General features: G+C 41.2%; 1 protein-coding gene and 1 pseudogene across 7 annotated transcripts in view; one reads left to right on the top strand and one right to left on the bottom strand.

Annotated features, from left to right (window-relative positions):
* Fndc1 (fibronectin type III domain containing 1) overlaps positions 1 to 21755 on the top strand; it is a 123335-nt gene that overhangs the window by 28418 nt on the left and 73162 nt on the right. The window lies entirely within an intron of this gene.
* LOC106008617 (phospholipid phosphatase 1 pseudogene) lies at positions 5482 to 6443 on the bottom strand (annotated as a pseudogene).

The raw sequence follows: 21755 nt of genomic DNA, 5'->3' as shown, positions 1-21755 counted from the left end.
TTCTCCCTGGGCTAAACTCAAGGGCCGTGTTCCTTTTGTAGGTCCTGGGGGTCAGTCTATTTCACACCTTTCTAGCATTTGGAGGTGTCCATATTCTTCAGCTCTGGGGACTAGGATGAGGATATCTTTGGGGACCATTATTCTGGGGTGAGGGGGGACAGCCTCGAAGGAAATGCTGCAGGTGAGATCCCTTTGCCTTAGGATGATTAGAGAGTGGACCCTTTTCCTTATTCCCTATGAAATTTAGGGTTATCTTAGGATATAATTAAGTGTATGCTATCAGAAGATTTTATTTCATTTAGAAAATGAAGAAGCGAGTATTTATTGAAAAGTTATAAAAGTAAAAGAGAGAAAGGAATATGTATGTGTGTATGCGTAGAGTATTTACATTGGAACACACAGCGGACTAAGAACTGCTGACTTTGGGGAGAACGAAGCCTGGGGATGATGGTGGCCATTGTTTCGTCCACATCGTTTACCAGCATTAGTAGATGTATATTAGAGCGCTTGTAATCGGGGTGGTATTATTTATTCATGCAAAGGAGCACTCTTCTTCTTTCCTCCTAAAAGTTGAGCTTGAGTTGAAGATGGCCACGTCCTCCCTGACCAGGTGAGAGGCAGCGCTTGGGTTCTATGACCCTTAGGGGGCGCTCTTGGCCTTCTGGAAGGGCTTCCATTGAAGCCTAGCTGGAGAGAAGTCCTTGGCTATACCTGTGGCTTCTGGAGAGAGAAGAAAATTAGTACAAATGTCCAGTTGATCCGCTGCGTTTTCCCCTTAGCGTTCGCGTTTTTGCAATGTTGCTGCTTATTGGAGCTTCCTTCGTATATTAAGTTGGGAAGGACAAATTACCCATTAAGAGTTGACATGACTGCATGTTAGCAGTTTTCAATAAAACATTCAGAAAGGTATTCGAAGCTTAAACCTAATGCCGGGTTCAGCAGCCCATTAGCTGTTGGGTACCCTGGTGGTTCTGCAGTCTCAGACCAAGGTTGGCACAGCTGGAAGATGGGGTGAGAAAAAGAGACATATGGCCATAACATTGGCAGCTGCCTCCTCGGCCCAGGTGGATCTGTCCCTCTCAGTCTCTCCCTCCCTATCTTCAAGGTCTATTTTTGTATCAAAAGAAAAGAACACAAATTATTCTAATTATAATATATAATGTATAATATATAATATTTCATTTGTAAGTGTAGTAGAATAACTTGAGAGCTATTAATGATGTAGATTAGAAAAAGTATGTTTTTCTACTGAGTTCTCCTATTCATAGCAGAAATGTATCCACCGTGAAATCATTGTAATTGTCAATATGTTATCAAAAGACAGTCTACATAATTCTATTTTAATGTTTATGATCAGATCCCATATTTATGTTTTTATTTCCTTTTGGTAATAACTTGTGGTTTGAAGTGCTGTGGAGTTTACATTTCCTTGTATGTTCTTTCATTAGATTTCCATGGTTACCTTGTGCACTTGATGATATCCTTGTCTTTCTCTTGTGAACCCTGCTGGGTCTATTCTCATCACCTTGCTGCTGACTGTTTAGAAATGGTTCTGCCACACATTGAAGTGTGTTGCACTGGAGAAGGGCCTAGCTGAAGATGAAGTTGCAGTGAACCTAGTGACTCTTACAGAACAGGCTTGGTGTGTGGATGTAAATGAGGCCTGCCAGTGGGAAGCATCCTTTATCTGGTGGTCCTTTTAAAAGTTGCCCAGTCAGCTCCTTGAAGCTGTGACCTGTCTTGTAAACTCTTCCCATTCAACACAACAGTTCTCTGTGAGTGCTCCATTCTGACCATGGATATCACATCTATGAACCCTTAGGGGCTTTTAAACCAGAAGTCTTCTGTGGTCACACTTGATATTCAAATCTGTTTAGTGGGGACCATTTGAGTCAAGGAATAATGCTGAGAAGTGTCAGTTGCTAACATACAGGGATGTCCAGTCCCTACCTCTCATAAAAGTGCTAAGTCTAAGGTTGACAGTGTTATTTTTAATGTGTCAGAAGAAACGTGGCATTTAAGTGCTGAACTTTGTGTTTTAGGGGCTGTTCTATAGTGTTACATCTCTTCGTCTAGTTTTTTAAAGTCCTGAACCAACCATTGATTTGAGCCATGTGACATTGGCAGGACATAGTCTTCGGGTCTTGGTTTTCTCATCTGCATGATGAGGGAGAGTGATCTGGATATTATAAGGACTCTCAAAATCCTAACTTTAGGAAGTCTCCATTTGAAGGAAGTATTTTCATTCACGCATTCATCTGCTAATCAATCAACAAGTTTTAATGTGTGTCAGAGATGGTGCTCCAAAGTCTCATAACCGAGAAGGCAGGGCCAGGGGCTGGGAGAAGCATCTGACAGATGGTACATGCTGGGACAGAGGCTGCACAGGTGCCATGGAAATGAATTAGCTGGAAGGTCAAGGCTGGGTTTTGAAGAGGCACAGGCATTAATTAAAGATGGTAAAGAAGGACAACTCTGGTGGAGGAACAGATGTGCCACACACGGGGAGGCACTTGTGAGGTACCATGAGTATTCTGGGTGGTGTGTGCTTAGTGGCACTCTGAAGAATGGTGACATTCAGGATAAAAGGAGTGGGCAGCATCAAGCTCAGGAAGGTCCATTAGTGGGCACTGAAGGAGTGCCACCATGCAGCATGTCCTGGTGTGTCCCTGGTTCAGTGGGAGGTAGCGCCAGCAGCCATGGGGTAGACTGCTGGGGTTAGGCCAGAGGGGCGGTTGATGCTTCTGTTCATTGTGTTTGGTTTGTTTTTATATTTACTTACTCATTTTTGTCTTTGAGGGTTTCTTCAATATAGATTGAAAGTCAGCTACTAGCTACTGTCTTTACCTTTAATCTTATCTCACTTGAAGAATCTTCTTTGTCCCGTGTTTTCTGAAATGGTTAATATATTCAGAACAATCCACATCGGAAAGGGTCCCAAGGTTCCAGAGGTTCATGCATCACATGTGGGCAGCTTGGTGGAATTATAGTTAAGGTAGAGTCCTGTGTATATTGGCCCCAGGACCTGGAGTGGGTCTGTGAGCAGAATTTGTTGTAGTTTCCAAAGGAAAACTCTATGTGAATAATTTAGTAGTTGGATTAAAGAGAAAATCAGTGTTTTGATGTATGTACATAGTCTCCAAACCCAGAATGAAGATGAGCATGCACTGCCTTGCAGAAGGGTAGCTATGGGTCCCTTATTCACAGGATGTGGCTGGAGCTAGTCATCCCCCCACTAAGCATCTGGGAAGGGTGTGCAGTGACAGCTCCTAACTCGTAGTGACACCACATTTGTCTGGAGATGAAATCTCACTGACAGTCACTGGGGCCAGAACTCACAGGACTATGCAGGAGTGTCAGATGTGGAGTCCTTGGCACTAGGGAGAAATCCCCTTGCCAGGCAAATGCAGGCCCCAGGGGCAGGAAACAAAGCAGTTTCTGTGTGCTCTGCACACACTTTCCCCCAGAGGTGATGTTGTGTAAGTATGTACAACGTCCCAGGAAGGAAGCTGGCGTGTGGCCTGTGCATTGACCTTATTCAGCTCTCACCAGTTTGCCATGCTCTCGTGTGTGTGTGCGTGTGTGTGTGTGTGTATGTGGTTTTGCATGGTTTTATCCCCTGGGTAGGTTGTGTGATCATCACAGCCATGATGCAGATGGCTCCCTCAGAAAGACCTTCCTCCAGACTTTTGATGGACTCCCTCACCTTCTTGCCTCGCTCCCCACAAACCCTTGCCAACCACGAATCCACTTTCCCACTCTGTGACTTTGCTGTTTTTATAAAGCCATGTAAGTGAAATTGTAATGTGTGTAGCCTTTTGAGAATAGTAAAAGCTCATTTTAAGAAAGTATTTATTTTGCCTCTTCTGGTGATATTTGTGGATAGCTTGCAAGTGTTTTATGTGAACTGAGATGGTCACAATATGTAATTTGACATCTCAGAGAAATGTCCCTTTTATCCCTGTCCACATCACCTTACCTGGATGAATGCAGTAATCTCTTCCCTGGTTTCCCTGATTCAACCCTCTCCTCTTATACTCTGGTCTCAGGAGAGCAGCCACAGCAATTCTCACGAGACAGGATGTCCCAGGACCTTCCGGGAGATCCTCATCTCCCTTGGTTAAAAACCAAAGTCCTAATGAGTTTTCAAGGCTACACATGATCATTTCTGTACTACTGCCCTCTCTGAGCTTTAGCTCCTGGCCTCCTTACTGGTCCTTTAATGTACTAGACAACCCCTCCTCCCTACCACAGGACCTTTACACTTGCTGTTCTCTTTGCCTGAACAAATTCCCATCTCTGTTTATGGGTTGATCCTTCACCCTCTCTAGATTCTTTACACAGCATCATCTTCTTGTGAGACTCTTCTTTGGCCCTTTCTTGCCTTCAACAGTGTAATTCCATTCATACCCCCAGCACTTCTTATCCTTGCCTTATTGTTCTCTACACCCTCATCACCACCTGATATTCCTATATTTTACTGGTTTGCTTGCTAATTTGGGGGTTTGCTTGCTAATTGAGGGGGTTTGCTTGCCAACTGGCTGTCTTCTTCTGGAATACGATCTCCAAGAGTGCAGCACACTTACCTGTTTTTATTCATTGTACCTCAAATGGAGCCCCCAAATAGAGGCTTGGTGGATGTTTGCTGAATTGGTGGATGTTTGCTGAATTACTGGATGTGTCTTCTTTGGTATTAGTTACACATGATACACATTAAATATATTTCTGTATGTTGACCTGCTACTAGCAGGATATGCAGGGAGTGGTGATGAGTATGAAACAGTTCCCTGCTTCTATGTAGGGGTCAACAAGTCCATTATTAAGAGAGTGGGCTTGTGTTGCAAGTCTAATCTGCAGCTGGAGTGAAGAATTCTGTTTAAATGGTATATTAGCATCATTGGGCTATTCTGACAGAGTACCCAAACTAGGTGGCTTTAACTAATAGGAATTTATTTTCTTGCATTCCTGGAGGCTAGAAGTCAGAAATCAGGGCTGGCAGTGCTCTCTGAAGGCTCTGGGAGAGGATCTTCCTCTGCTTCTTCCTAGCTCGTGGTGGTCTCCTAGTTTGTACATCCATCATTACAATTGCTGCCTCTGTAGTATACAGTGTTCTCCCTGTGTTTTCAGTTCTTATAAAGACACTGATCATATTAGTTTGGGGCCAACCCTAATCCAATATGATCTCATCTTAACTTGGTTACATCTGCAAAGACTTTCAAATGAGATCAAATTCACACATTCCAGTAATTAGGACTTCAACATATATATCTTTTTAAGAGACAGAATCAGCCACAACATACAGTGTAACTACCTCTGTGGTTCTTTAACCAGCTAGTGTGGATTTTTTTTTTTTTTAATGTGGTTCTCCATCTCAAGAAAGTTGTCCAGAAACATTTTAATATGTATTATATTTAAATCAATCATCCTAAGAAAGCGTATTACATACACATATGTACATAAGCATTACATTTTTTAATAAAAATGTATAGGTGGGGCATTGTTTTAGTGGAAGGCTTGAAATTTTTTGAATGAACGTCAGGTATTAAGCATTGTGTTAACTGGAACTATTTACACAAATAAAGTGGGCATCCAAGAGCTATAGTAGCAGCAGTCCCATAAATGCCTGTACACCAAGAGGAAAGGTACATCTTCTTGCCTTCTGGTTGCAGTTGTTTTTCTTTAGAAAGCAGGACAGCTTCATCTGCCACCTTGCCACCCTTTAAGGCCAGTGATTGCTCCAGTAGTGATTTCCTGCCGTTGGTGTTTCATGCAGAGTTGTATGTGAGTCCTCCTCTTTTCTTTCTTTAAAAGGGGAATTCCTCTCCTTGAAGAAATCTGATACATATACAGCAACTAATATTGCAACTATAGCTCTTTGAATAAGTCCAGTCAACACATCTCTCCAATGGTGTTTGTAATCAGAAACTCGAGAAAGGCTCACATAAATGGATACAGTAACAAGACCAAATTGCAGTGTAGGGCGTAAGAGTCTTGGCCAATCTCCCTTCATCTTGGCTTGAAGATAAAGTGCCACAAAGACCATGCAGTACATGGAGAATGAAGAGTGGCCTGAGTAGAAGGACAATCTGGCTTCCTTAACTTTTTCTGCATTTCCTCGACATACTTAGTACTCAATGTAACCTGAATCAGTGCAGTTGATTTTGGACCAATCTGGATCACATACATTCAAGAAGTGAGGCCGAAGTCTGCCAATTGAATACTTGGCAATGTCAGTTAGGGACTGACTAGCAGCTGCACCAAATAAAAAGGTTCCAATGGCTTTGTAAATAGTGGCTATGTAATTATTCCTGATAAAGGAATTTGAGTGCAAAAGGTTACAGTAAACAGACAGGGTTTCTCCAACAATCATCCAGCAACACGCAGAGCACATCCAGGGCCACGTACAGCAGCCGCGTCTTGTCAAACATGGTCTCGGCCGGTGCTGCCCGGCACGGGCAGTGGACAGAACTAAGGGCTGGCGGCCGAAGTGCCCAATTCTCGAGCCTGGCTCAGACGCTGGCGCAGGCCCCGAACCTCGGCTCCTCCGACCTGAAGGCAGACTGGGGCCCGGACGCGCTTGGACCGCCAGCAATGGCGGAGGACCCCTCCCCTCACAGCCCCCCCCCGCCCCCAACAGCAACACTGGGTCGAGGCCCAGGCACTCGCGCGAGCCAGCCAGGGCAACTCTGTCGCCCCAGGCCCTCCTCGGTCGGCCCTGGCCTGCCCCAGATGTTCGCCCTTAGGATCCCGGCACCCTCTCCCAGCTAGTGTGGATTCTTAACTGCATAGAAGATGGAAATCAGACATGGGCTGATTCTTGAGCCTGCTGATGACTGTTGGTGTTGTCCATTTGTTTTTTGGGGGCCCTTTAAAGGATAGAGTCTCTGAGCAGCTGCTAAGGCCACCAAGATGTTACCAGTTGTCTGTGGGTTCTTTTTCAGTTTGTAGAGAAATCACAAATTGGCAAAGTGTAGCTTTTTTAGTGTTAACATTCCTGGGCTTCTAGCAGCGATTCTGTCCTTTAGTGTTAATAGCCCTGACCCTTGAATACCAGTGGGTACCAGCAATTTTAGTGTTAATATCTTTGAGCATTGAATGCTAGCAGCTATCAGCCATTGTCTTTCTTTTATAAGGTTCTTTTCTCTACTAGAGACTTCTAGGTGTAAGATCAGCCTTGCTCTGCCACAGAATGTCCATGAGTTGTGAATCTGACAGACTTTAACATTTTTTATATTATGCATAATGACTTTTCTATCTCTTATAACACATACCTTAGCCTGCTCTGTTTTTAAATACCACTTTATTCTCCACCTGAAAATTTCATTCTATTATTTTCTGATAGACTGGAAGAACTGAAGCATTTTTTGGTGGTCAGCAATCCCGAGACTCTAAATAAATGCCTCTAGGTATGGTATCTGAGCAAACTGCACCCAAAGGATACCAGACCTTGTGCTTATCTTATTTGCACAGCTGTGTCACGACTAATTTTCAGTTTGGACACCTAGAGCAGAAGTCTGGAGGACCAGATACACAGTGTTATTATCAGAGCACGTTGCATACCCCACTTATGGAGGATGAGGGTTTTGGCTTGGGGCCCATGACATAAATTCTGTGGGTCCCACCAGTGCTTTGGATTTGTAATGTATTTTCACTACAGGAAACAATTCAGAGTACTCTAAGGCTCAGGTAAGTTTAGGCTCAGCTGTAATCTCGGAGAGGGCTGGACTGAATGTCCTCTTGAAATTGAAGCCATGGAAAGCTGTGTCCCAGGACTCCTGCATTTGGGGGAATCTCTAGGAGCAGTGCTTCTTGAACTCTACCAGCGCTATGCTTTTGTTTCCTGATCACCCTAGCTTTGGGAAGACTTCCTTTTCCTGCCCTTCAGGGCCCTGGTAATGTTTATGGTGGGTAGCACTCAGCTGACACTAAATGCCCAATACCCTTACTCTTCTTTTCATGTGCTTCTTTCATTGGGTTGAAGACCATTTTCTTCCTTACAAAATTTTATTAATTAACTAGTATTCCCAGGACAGTGCCTCCTTAGTGACTCCATGTCACCCAGTTGATTAACACTCGTAGTTGCTTACCATTGAATGTAGGGGACATGAGTTGGGATTTGATTGATTCTAACACCTACAGAAAGTAGGAAAGAATATTTTTATACTCAACTGATAGGAAGATTAAAGAGAGGAATTGAAGCAGATTACTTAAATTTCCACTCTCAACATTTAAAAATTCCACTTCAGAGTATCTCTTCCAAGATTGAGGAAAATGAGGAGCTAAGCTCTCTCCTGCTGTAAGAAGGCAGAATTGGCTTAGAGCTAAGGTGCTGGGAATCACAGGGCATTTTATATTGGGTTTTGATTCATAGCCTTAGCTGTGATGTGACTCTTTTTCCTAGTTCTAATATTCCATATTTTTGAGTGCTTTTTGATTTTTACTCCTAGTTTATTTTTGTATCAATCCTATGAGATAGGCTGGGTGACTGTTAGTTCAACTTGTAGAAAATAAACTAATCCAGTTTGATTTTTGCAGTAAGAAACTTAGGAGGCACGTTTGAGAGCCTTGAAAAGGATGGGAAATCTAATAAAAAGAGGAGGAAAATAGGCTTTCCTCAGTCTTTGCTTGAGCTGATATTGATGGACATTCTCTTCTTCCTCGAAATCTGTCTTCTCCTGGCTTCCATGATGTAGTCTATTTCCTGGTCTTCCTCCTTATCACTAACAATTCATATTTCAAATATCTCCTCTTCCCCCAAGAATCCCTCAGGCATCAATCTTCTTTGATTTTCACTGGAGATATCAAGTAGACAGCTGTACACACTTTAGCTCAGAGAAGCTAGGACAGGAACTGTGAATTCAGGGGCCATCAGCATATGGGTAGAATTTGCAGTCACAAGACTGGATGTGCTAACTTGGGGAGAGAAGTCCAAGGGAGAGCAGTAGACAAAAGGGAGGCCTAGAAGATGGGCTCTGAAACACCTTGAGATTTGGAGTTCTGGAAAAGGAGACCAAGAGGGCCACAAGGCCATTGGTGTGGAAGAGAGAGCAATGCGGTGCCTGGAAGCCAGGAAACTGTGGTCAGGAAAGACAGAGGGGAATGGGTGATTCCAAGAGAAGTGCTCAGCTGAGGTTGGAAAGAGAGTAAGTTGAAGACTGTGAGTTGAGGATTTGGTCACACAGAATCTTCTTGACATTCACAAGATCTCATTCAGTTTCATTAGTTCATGTATCTTTATGAATTTAACAGCTACTGATGGCTTTCAATTTTATATCTGATTTTGATTTCTCTCCAGGCCTATATTTATTGCCTGTAGTTGTAATTTCAGTGGACAGGCAACAAAGTGTGTAGCAGAGAGAGCCCATTACTTATTAGCTATGTGCCTGTGGACAAGTTGCTTAACTCTCTGGGGCTCAGTTTGAAGGCCAGAGTGTGGTGCGTAGCCTGGGATGGGAATTGAAGAAGAATACTCATGATAATAATGAATATTTTTAGTCACTTGTGTATTACCGGTTCTTAGCTTAGAATCTGACAGGTAATAGATGCTCAAAAATATCTGATAAATGAGTGAAATGGTTGACACTAAGTAGATATTCAACCAAAGCTCATTTCCTTTCTTTTTCACTTCTTTATGCTTTTTTCTTTATTATAGGCCCCCTGCAAAATTTAAACTCTTTGCTTATTAGATGTGTTGTGCATGTTTGTCTCTTTATCAGTAGATTCATAATCGTTCAGTGATTAATTGAAATACTTAAAAAGTCAGTTCATTAGAAACTATCAACGTCTGGTCACCTCTGTCTCATTTGCCCATTTTCTTACCTACTTTTCCAAGGTATTTGCCTGGCATCTCTTCTGGGGGAAATTTTCAGGGCACTTTTTGAGTAAGATGAGTGGTGATTTGCGGAACAGGAATGGCCAGCTGCTTTACATAGTTAGATAATGACTTGTACATGTCGGGAAAAGGAAGGAATTTCAGGGAGCCTTTAGGTTGGCATGCCAAGCAGTTCATAGTAGGCTGAATGGCAAACAGTGCTGGACTGGCAAACAATTGTAATTCTTCAAGAAACTATTTCTTGGTTACAAATTGAATTTGAAGAATGTGCAAAAGATCCCACAAAAACCTGGACAATACTGGTTTCTATTTGGGACTCTGGTGCCATCAACAGAAGGGATGAGTCCCATATTCCTTCCGACCCTAAAGGCTTGCTCTTTAAGGTCCTTTGTTTTCTTATTGTTGTTATGAGTAAATAGTGTACATCCATGGAATTCCTCCAGCTGATTTTCCTAAGCCATTTTGGAAAGTTGCTGGCATAGATTAGGAGAAATCTTGTCTCCTCCCACCCCCTGAATGGTAGCTTTTGCTTACATCTGTTTTTAAATAAAATAGTCAAAAGCTTTAAAACCTCAAATCCTAATGAGCAAATAATGCCAGCTCTGCTGGTTAAGTTCACTCTAATTCCTGGCTGCCTTGTTTTGGGGATAGATGTATTTACCCAAGTCAATGGCATACTGACAGATGAAGCACTGATATTATCTATATTAAATTCCCAAGGTGAATCTCTTAAAAACAACAAACCAAAAGAAAGTAAAGTTAAAACAGAGCAATTCTCATCCAGAAATCAAGAGGAGAAACAACTTGATTTTATGGATCCAGAAGTGACAATGTTCAATGGATTTGGGCTGCTGATAACAAAATATCTGATTAACAGTGTCTAAACAAGTAAGGACGTTGTTTATCCTACTTACTTGTAAACTTGATAGCAGAATGACTAGAGATGGGGTGTGATGGTGCAGGCCTATAAACCTAGCACTTCTGGAAGGCTGATGAAGGAGGAGGATCTCAAGTTTGAGCCCAGCCTAGGTGACTTCATAGCTTTATTTTGAGACAGGGTCTCAAAATAAAAAGTAAAAAATGAGCTGGAGATGTAGCTCAGTGGGAAGGGCCTGGGATCAATACTTAGTACCCACTTGAGTGAGGGGTAGAGGGAGGGAAAGGAGGAACTAGGACCAGCCCAGGGGTTTAACAAGGCCAGCAGTGACCCAAGATCATCCACATTTCCACACTGCCATTGTCAGGCAGTTCATCATTCTCATGCTTGCTGCTTCATGTTTCATACATGCTGCCGCATCCCTGGGCATCACATTGACATCCTAGGAGGGAACAAAAGGAAGGCTGTAGGCACACTTTGGCTGAGCTGATCCTGTTCCATGCTTTCCTGGAACTGGCATCAGGACTTCTTCACCTGTGTCACTTACTTGTCATTTGTTTATCCATGGGAAGTGGAATGGTTGTGATATTTCAGTGCTCAGCACTCCATCCTGTACAGTAGAGGTAGACAAGGGACAGAGAAGCTGGGATGACCTTGAGGTAGCAGCCACAGTACTTTCTGGATTCCACATGAGTTACTAAACTGTTATAAATTAGTTGGGAAACTTGTCTTGAATGGGACTAATAAAAACCCAACTTAAATAATCTCAGAAAACATCTTGAGAGAAAAGGCTGATTTATTTTAAGAGTGTCCTTTGGGCAAACTTCAGTCAGTTTCTATTGATTTGAGGATTTGATTTTGTTTTTTCCCCACTCATTGTTTATTTTGAAATAGCATTCCTTGGTGCTTCATTTTATTGCTGCACTTTGGCGTTTTTCTGCTTTGTAGTTCTTTCCCAAGTTAGAGAGGAAGAGAGGGGTGGAGGGAGAAGTAATGTAAGAAGATGATGAAAGAGAAAAATGTGAGCTAAATTAAATTAATGAATATTCTTTTTCTTCACTCCAATTTCCCCTGAATACAAGTAAAGAATATTCTAAGCAAGTTCTTAACCCTGGAGGGGACAAGGACACATCTGACCCAGAGGTGTTGCTTCCCAGGGTCATAGGGTTATACAGGTAGCTCCACGTGGAGGTGAGGGTTCTCTTCTTGGGACACCATGGTCCCACAGAGGTGCCAGGAAGCCACAGGTGTGCCCAGCTTGTGTGCAGTACCCTGGCAGAGCCAGGCAACAGGAGGTTTTGGGTGCAGTTTCTGAAATCCCAGTGTGAGGAGCACCTCTTTGCTTGACATGCAGCCACTTGGACACTTGAAATGCACCAAGGTGGAGCACACTACTAGAAACTAATGAGGGGGCAGTGGCACTGAAAGTCTGAAGGTATAGAAATGGGCTCTGATAAACTCTATTTCAAGATTGGCAAGTGGCTCCCATTTTGAAGTTTGCATAGCTTCACCATATGACTTCTTTGAGCTGATGAATAAAAAATGTGATTCACAATTGTATTCAGTGACCATCCAGTGCCCTCATGAGCACATTGGCATGCATGGGGATGTGGCCTTCTAGTCTGAATAAAATGATGGCTTTGTTGTCATCAAAGAGTTGGAAAATGCCAGAGGATCCGGGGACAACTGCAGGGAATTCAGGCTAGCTCAGGCAGCTGGATAGGTGAGCCCAGTGGTCCAGCTGGCGCCTGTGTTCCCCAGGGAGCTGGTGGCAGCCAGTAACAGCCATGCTCCAGCCACCTGCTAGGGGCAACCCAGACCATTCTGAGTCTCTGTAGCTCCTCCTCCAGTTATGCATGCCCTCCTCATCAGGTGAATGCAACAGTGAGCTTTTGGGCTTGGGGGTGGAATCCAGAAAGTTAGCCTTCCATGGGAAAATTCATTGGGTTTGAAGAATATGAACTAATGATAAAGTCTCCAGAGTCAGGGTCTGTTTCTTTGGTTGCCCTTGACCTCCTGGGGGACCCAGGACATCTTCTTATCTTGTTGTTTCTCTCAGACCTGATGACAGCACTGTATGGCTTCCCCATAGCAGGGTCACAGATTCTGTATGCAAAGCTCTTTTAGTTCCCTGGATTCTTCTACAAGTTCAGACTCCAAAGTTTGATCCCTAAAGAACCAGCACCAAGTATGGCAAACACCTTCATGGAGCCCCTTGGATGCTGAGAAATGTCTGAAGAGGAGCTAAACTATTGCTGTAATCCTCAGGCTATGTATACCCAACACCAGCCTCCTAGGGGAAAATTCAGCCAGCCAATTTTACTAGTATTAATTTTAATGTTACACACTCACAAAACATATGTAATTTCAGTTTTTTCCCCCCAGGGGAGAGGGAAAGTCATAATTATTTGATAAATGTAATTTCCACATCCACTGAAAAATTATTAAAAAGCCACTCGTTTCAGTGTTTTGACCACATGTTGCCAACCATCTGGATACTTCTGAATATTCCTGTAGTGTTGGGTATTATGTAGATGACAGCTGAGTTCTCTCTCCTCTCAAATAATAGTCTCAAAGTTGTATAGCCCAAGTTATCCTGCAGTTTTAGTACACCCTATCTGTTCTGGATTATCTGCTGGTCAAAGGCCTATGGTTATACAGAGATCTAGGTTTTCTTCATTTTAGATTCTGGGAAGTATTTTGTAGCTTCCAGCGGAAAATAAAACTTGATTTCAAACAAAGATGAAGCAGGGAGACTTACGTAAATGTGAAAATGTTGTTGCACTTGAGAATAATCTTTAGTATACTTAAGAAATAACTTTAGCATTTTTTTGGTTTTATTTTACTGGACTAGTCTATTTCAGAAGCCCTCAACATTCCCCTGGGGGGATTTCTTTGTGGCTGAAATTGTCCCAATTTGTTTCTCTATGCCCTGTCCCTGGCTGGGTGGCTGCAGTGAGTACTTAACTGGAGTTTGCCTTCATTACTTGGGTGAGTCTTCGCTGGCAGCTTTTTTGCCCAAATACTTTTGGTACTAGGGTAGCTTCAAAGGGCTATTTTTGACTTTCACAGAAGATCTTGATTAATAGTACCTCATTCCATCAGGATCTGAATGGAAATGGCAAAAACTCAATTTGAACTAAATTAAATTCCAGAATTCACTGGCTCTAGGAGTTGAACAATGGGAAGGGCATGAATTGAACCTACCTTTGGATGCTTAGAATCAGGGCTCTATATCAGTCCATTTTCTGCTATAACGAAATACCCAAAGGTGGCCATTCTATAAAAAAGGGGTTTATTTAGCTCATAGTTTTGGAGACTGAAAGTCTTAAGATCAGACAGTCCCATCCTTTTGGCCTCTGGTGAGGGCCCTTTCGGCTGCATCACAGCACAGCGGAGGAATGAAAAGGGAAACAGCCTCATGCGGAAGGGGCTGAGCAGACGGGGTGGTATTGCTTTATAGCAACCCACTCTTGAGAACTAAACTGTAACTACATTAATCTAATGAACAGGTGATGCCCGGTGACCTAATTGTCTCCCACAAGGCTTTGCCTCTTAAAGATCCCATCACCTCCCATATCACCACACTGGAGACCAAACTTGGAGTACTTGAGTCCTTGGGGGACACAACTTAGGCCATATGCAAGCCATAAAAGGCTCTAAATATCTCTCAGACTCTCTCTTCACCTCCAGTTCCTTTTTGTGTGACAGCCAGAACTGGTCTCACCGAGTCCAGGATTCTCGTTTACAGCTTCTTGTCCAGGGATGAAAGGCAGTGTCTGTAGTTAGAACAAGTCCAGGGAGGTCTGCTGGGCATGTGAGGTCAGGTGACCACAGCTCTGTTACCAGGAGGATTGGGGGAGGCTTTACTGGACAGACAAAAATTTGGATTCACTGCAGCATAGAGACTTTAGGGTCTTGGAATTCCATGAATTTAGGCAAGTGGGAGACTTTGGACTCAATGATTCCTACTGTGAGTGTCCTGAAGGATCTGCACCAACCCTGTGAAAGACCATGGAGGCTGCAGTTGCTCAGGAACCCTGCCTCTATTTGGGGACTAAATGAATTGCCTCTGGCAAGGCCAAAATAGTAAGGAGCAGGAGAGGATAGATACTTAGACTTTAATTTCTTTTGATTTGAAACTGCAAGACAAAGAAAGTTTCACTTTTGGGCTTTAAATATTCCCTAGGAAGTTTGTAATGGGAAGGATTTGTATGCAGATTGAACATTTTAATATTGCTGGTATCATATTAGCAGAATAATTTTATGTTCTCATGCTGATTCATTGCTTAAACTCTGGTGGGCTTTTTTGGATAGCATGAGCTGTGCAAAATTTGGGACTGGAATAGGACATGCAAGGAGAGGATTTGTAGCCTAGATGTCAATGTAGCTTTGGAGTTGGCTGAAGAATGGGCCTTATTCGTTTCAGAGCCTTCTGGGGCCTGGAGTGGTGTGCCCTCTTATAACCCCAGGAGGACACATGCTGGACATGGTGAGCAGAGGGGTATCCTGAATGTGGGGTGGGGCTGTCCCATTCCTCACCCTGAGGGGCAACTGCAGCTTGACCTCAGGCTGATTGTCATCCCCAGGAATTGGGGCTTTGTGGGGAGCAGAGATAGCCAGGCAACTGGGGATGTTAAGGGCACTTCCTTTTTCCCTTTTATTTTGCCAAGGATCCATGGCTAGCAGGACTTTTTTGGCCTCTGTTCTATCTCGTACTCCTCCACTCCATGTTGAGCTGAGAGAGCCCAGCTTCCACTGACCAACCTCTTTCTAGCTGATGGCAGTAATGGATTGGACACTATGGGCATGAGTGTCTTCTTTTGTGGGTCTATGTTCCAGAGGGAGGCTGCATTCAGCTCTCTTCTGACTTCCATGTGGGAGATTCCTGGCTTGGAGCCCAGGCCTGATGCTCCCTGTCCCCATCAGGGAAGTGGCAGGCTCAGCATCCCTTCTGGATTATGGTCCTGGCTGGAGCAGGGAGACAGGGAAGTAGGAAGGACAGTAGTGGCAGCAGTATTGATAGGGCCCCATCCTCTGATTCAACTTTATCAGCAACAAACCTGATATTTTGACTTCTGACATCTTTATTTTTTTCATTTGATGATGATTTGAAATGTTCATAATAAACACTTTTATGTCTCATCTTTCAAATTCAGGAAAAAAACTTGCTTCATGTACTTGTCAGGTAAAATAACATTCTCATGTACTTTGTTATTTATTGGTACAGTAGAAACATACAGGTCTCTTTTATTGCTTGCTCCAATGTGTTGTGTTTGCTATTTAAATACAGCAGACAGCTCAAGAACCAGTGAGTTGTGCAGTACAGCATGAGCAGGGGTTGTGGGATCTAAAGAATTACTCAGATCTGTTTTTCAGATGTGGTTTTCAAATCCAGCCAAAGTGACTTTTAGTTACTTAATTTTCTTCAGTAAGTATGTGGTAGAAATTCAAAGAATAAATAGCATTTGTTTTTCTACCATTCTCCATCTGTAATTGCCTCAAAAATATTTGGTTTAACATTTTCTTAGTGGATTTTCCTGCCTTAGCCATGATGTTTATCTTCAGGATCTGAAAGACTCTGTGAAGCAATAGCTGTTTCAAAGTAGTCACAGAAATTAAAAGATGTTGCATGTTTATCTGCTACTGTTTGTTTCTAGGTGCTAAATTGCCTGTAAATCAAATGTAACATGTTCATTCATCTAGTATTTATTGGATGCCGACTATGTGTCAACACTTATTTGGGTAAAATCAGCTTCAAAATTACAATGGAGCAAACTCAAAGAGAATGTGCCAAGTAGAAGAAAGTTCTTTCTTTAGTAGTGCTCTGAAAATCTCTCTTTGTCTGTCTCTTTCTCACCCCATCTATTTTCTTTGCCGTTTTATCTTGCTTGAAGGACTTAATGAAATATCTGTCTGACATTAAAAAAAAAAATGAAACAAAACAAAGAACCAAAGTAACAAAAGCAATACTATGAATTCAGAAATATTTAGTTGTTTTGAATTCCAGTTTTCCTAAGCATGACTTCTCCGTAGACTGTGCCTTTATTGATTCATTTTATTATTTTCTTCTCTTTATTCTGGGAAATAGTCCTTGGAAGAGCTCCCTTTACAGGAGGGCTGTTTGTTTTCATTCATTGTGGATTTGCCTGTATACCAAAGGATATTTCTGCCCATCTAACTGGGATGATTAGGGTGTCAATGTCTGAACCAGGGGACTGAGTAGTAAGACACTGAGTTTCATTCTGCACAAGTTCAGTTAGAACTCACCGGACTTTGACCCTGGCATAGGGAATAGTGGTCTGAATGGTGAGGCTGGAAATAGATGTGCACAAATAATCAGTTCTGCAGCTGCTGAAGCCTGGCTAATATCCCACACTGTTCTCCCCAAAGCCACTCTGCGATGGGTCTGTTCCTTCTCAGAACCCAGGTCAAGGTTTCTGTAGGGCAGAGGTGGCAAACCTGCGGTCTGTGTGCCTTAGTGAGCTGTTTGTTATTGAAAGCTCTAGAAAGTTCACCATCACTGCTCTAGGGCCTTGGCTCAGGCTGGTTTGATGATGGTCACTGAGAGCGGAGGATGAGAGCTGGGCAGAGCTGGAAAGGCTGAGAAGATTGCTCTTTTTAAAAAATTAATTTTATTGGTACATTTTAGATATACATGATAACATTCATCATATGGAATTTGTACCTGTACAGGATCTGTCTCCATTCTTCTTTTATTCCCATTTCCCTCCCCTCCCTTCAAATCCTCTTCCCCTCCTTATTTACAAAAGCTTTGTTTCCATTTTCCTTCTATTCTCTTTCTTTCTTTTCCTTTCCTTCCTTTCCTCCTCCTCCTCCCTAGTTCCCCTTTCCATTTGAATATTTTCTTCTTATTTTACAACATCTATTATACATTTTGGTCCTTACACTTTTGGTTTCTCACACTAGAGAAAATGTGATATTTAAACATATGTGTCTGATTTATTTCACATAAGATTATAGTCTCAAGGTGCCACCATTTACTCAAGACCTAGAAATGTCTCAAATGTACCCTTCTTTATTGAAGAGTAGTATCCATTATTTAAGAAAACTGCATCTTCTTTATCCGTTCATTGGTTGATGGGCATTTGGGCTGTTTCTAAGATTTAGCTATTACAAACTGTGCTGTTATAAACATGGATATATATCTATATCTATATCTATATCTATATCTATATCTATATATATCGCTGTGGTATGATTTTCTAATTCTTTCAGAAAGATACCAAGAAGGGGAATAGCTGGGTTGAATGGAACCTCTAGTTTTAATTTTTTGAGGAATCTCCACATTGATTTCCACAGTGGTTGTACCAGTCTACACTCCTATCAACAGTGGAGAATGGTTCCTTTTTCCTCATATCCCCACCAGCATTTGTTGTTGGTTGATTTCTTGATAGCAGCCATTCTTTCTGGGGTGAGGTGGAATCTCAGTGTTGTTTTCACCTGCATCTCTTGAATGACCAGTAATGTTGAACATTTTTTCATATGTTTATTTGCTGCTTTTACTTCTTTGTCTGAAAAATGTCTGTTCATTTCAGATGCTCATTTTTGAATTGGGTCTTTGAATTTGGGGGGTCTGATTTTTTTCAGTTCTTTATATATTCTAGATAGTAGTCCTTTGAGGTACAACTGCTAAAATTTTTTTCCCACATTGTAGGTTGACTCTTAGCTCTGTTGGTGGTTTCCCTTGCAGTGCAGAAGCTTTTTAATAAGATGAGATGCCAGTTGTTGATTCTTTGTGCTAGTTCCTATGCTACTGAAGTTTTGTTCATAAAGTCTTTTCTTATGCCAATGTCTTCAAGAGTTCTACCTATCTTCCAGCAAGTTTAGTGTTTCTGTTTTAATATTTAGATCTTTAATTCACTTCGATCTTAGTTTAGTGCATGGTGATAGATATGGGTCTAGTTTTAATTTTTGGCAGGTTGAAATCCAGTTTTTCCAACACCATTTATTAAATAGACTATTTTTCCTCCAATGATGGTGGTTGGCTCCTTTGTCAAAGATGAGGTGGCTGAGTATGTTTGGAGTTGTTTCTGCATCTTCTAATCTATTCCACTGATCCTCAGGTCTATTTCTTTGCCAGTACCATGCTGATTTTATCACAGTAGCTTTGTAGTATAGTTTCAAGTTGGGGATTGTGATACCCCCTGCCATGTCTCTGTTGCCTAGAATTGCTTTTGCTATTCTAGGTCTCTTCTGGTTCCAAATGAATTTTTGGATTGTTTTCTCTAGTTCTGTGAAGTATATTGTTGGAATTTCAATTGGCATTGCATTGAATCTATATAGTAGTTTTGGAAGTATGGCCATTTTCACTATATTGATTCTTCCTATCTAGGAGCAAGGGATGTCTTTTCATTTTCTTATATCCTCTTTGATCGCTTTTTTCAGAGTGCTGTAGTTTTCAGTGTAGAGATCTTTTGCTTCCTTTGTTAGATTGATTCCTAGGTATTTCTTATTTTGGGATGCTATTGTAAAATGAATTGATCCCTAATTGCTCTCTCAGTGAGTCTGTTATTTGTGTATAAGAAGGCTATTGTTTTTTGGATGTTGACCTTGTATCCAGCTACTCTACTGAATCTGTCAATTAAGTCTAGAAGTCTTTTGGTGGAGTTTTTTGGGTCTTCTATGTAAAGTATCATATCATCAGCAAATAATGACAGTTTAACTTCTTCCTTTCCTATCTTTATTTCTTTTATTTATTTCTCTTTTCTAATTGCTGTGGCTAATGTTTCTAGAGCTATATTGAACAGGAGTGGTGAGAGTGGGCATCCTTGTCTTGTTCCTGATTTCAATGTGAAAGTTTTCAGTTTTTGACCATTTAGTATGATATTGGGTTTTGGTTTTTCATAGATAGTCTGAATCAGGTTGAGATAAAGCCTTTTTATTCCAACTTACTGTAGGTTTTTTTTTTTTAAACATAAATGGGTGTTGGATTTTGTTGAATGCTTTTTCTGTATCTACTGAGATGATCATATGGTTTTTGTCTTTGGCTCTGTTAATATAGTGTATTACATTTATTGATTTACATATGTTGAACCATCCTTGCATCCCTGGGATAAATCTGACTTGGTCAGGGTGTATGATCTTCTTGATGACCCTCTGTATTCTGTTTGCCTGTATCTTGCTGAGGATTTTTGCATCTGTGTTCATTAGGGAGATTGGCCTGTAGTTCTCTTTTTGGATTGGGTCTTTCCCTGGTTTTGGAGTCAAAGCAACACTTGCTTCCAGGAATGAATTTGGAAGTATTGCTTCCTCTTCAGTTTTCTTGAGTTTAAAGAATAATGGTGATAGTTCTTTAAATGTCTTGTAGAATTCAGCAGTGAAGCCATCAGGACCTGGGCTTTTTTTTGTTGGTAAATATTTTATTACATTTTCAATTTCACTCATTGTAATTGGGGTGTTTAGAATTTCTATATCTTCATTTAACTTTGACAATTTGATATACCTAGGAATCTGTCCATTTCCTCTGTGTTTTCCATTTTATAAGAGTACAGGTTCTCAAAGTAGGTATTGATGATCCTCTGGATTTCTGCTGGGTCTGTTGTGACTTCACCTTTTTTGTTCTTAATTGCATGGATTTGAGCCTTTTCTTTCCTTTTTTTGATAAGGTTGGCTAAAGGTTTATTGATTTATTTATTCTTTCAAAAAGCCAACTCTTTGATTCATTGGGTTTTTTTGTATCATTCTCTTATTCTCCATTTCATTGATTTCTGCTCTTATCTTTATAATTTCCTCTCTTGTAGGAGCTTGGGGTTTGTTATGTTCTTTTTCTAGGAACTTGAGGTTCTGCATTAGGTTATTTACTTGATTTCTCTCTGTTTTCCTAATATGGGCATTCACTGCTATGAATTTCCCGTATAGAACTGCTTTCATTGTGTTCCATAGATTCCTGTATGTTCTACTGACATTATCATTTACTTGTAGAAACCGTCTAATTTCTTCTTTAATTTCCTCTGTGACGCATTGGTTGTTCAGGAGGGTGTTATTCAATATCCATGTGTTTGTGGGGGTTTTGTGGTTTCTTATGTTATTGATCTCCAATTTTATTGCACTATGGTCTGATAATATACAGGGGGTAACTTCAATTCTTTTACATTTACTTAGACATATCCTATGAGCTAGCATGTGGTCTATTTTGGAGAATGACCTGTGTGCAGCTGAAAGAATGTGTATTCTGATTTTGTGGGGTGGAACACTCTGTAAACATCTACTAAGTCCATTTGTTCAACAGCTTGGTTTAGTTCTAGAATTTTGTTGTTAATTTTTGTCTAGATGCTCTATCTATTTGGGATATTGATAGTGGGGTATTGAGGTCCCCCACTACAATTGTATTAGTGCTTATTTGGTTTTGTATGTCCATTAATATTTGTTTTGTATAGTTGGGGGCATTCATATTTGGTGCATGTATATTTATGATATTTATTGATTTTTGTCTAATTGATTTGTTTGTATGTGACAATGAGCATTAGGGGCCCCCATTACAATTGTGTTAGTGCTTATTAGATTTTTTATGTCCATTAATATTTGTTTTATATAGTTGGGTGCACTGGTATTTGGTGCATATATATTTATGATTGTTATCTCTTCTTTTTGGAGTTTTCCTTTAACCAGTATGTAGTGACTTTCTTTGTCTCTTTTTATCAGTCTTGGCTTGAAGTTTACATTGTCTGAAAATAGAATAGCTACACCTGCTTTTTTTCAGGTTCCTGTCACATGGAATATTGTTTTTTGATCCTTTGACTTTCAGTCTATGAATTTCTTTTTGAGTGAAATGTGTTTCTTGTATGCAGCATATTGTTGGATCTTGCTTCTTGATCTATTCTGCCAGTCTGTTTCTTTTGATTGGTGAGTTGAGACCATTTACACTGATGGTTGTAACTGATATGTATTGAGTTATCTTTGTTGTATTATTTTTCTGCTGTTGGTTTCCTGACTTTTCCCTCTGTTTAATTTGTAGCCCTGCCTGGTGGCTTCTTTCTACTGGTGTTTTTGGAATTGTGATCTTCATGATCTCTTTCTGAAATA

Source organism: Heterocephalus glaber, unplaced genomic scaffold, assembly GCF_053883595.1.
Source record: "Heterocephalus glaber isolate CG9 unplaced genomic scaffold, H.glaber_assembly_v1.0 deba00001523, whole genome shotgun sequence".
Taxonomy (NCBI): domain Eukaryota; kingdom Metazoa; phylum Chordata; class Mammalia; order Rodentia; family Bathyergidae; genus Heterocephalus; species Heterocephalus glaber.
The sequence above is the reverse complement of the archived record's forward strand: the minus strand, read 5'-3'. Positions and strand labels throughout refer to the sequence as shown.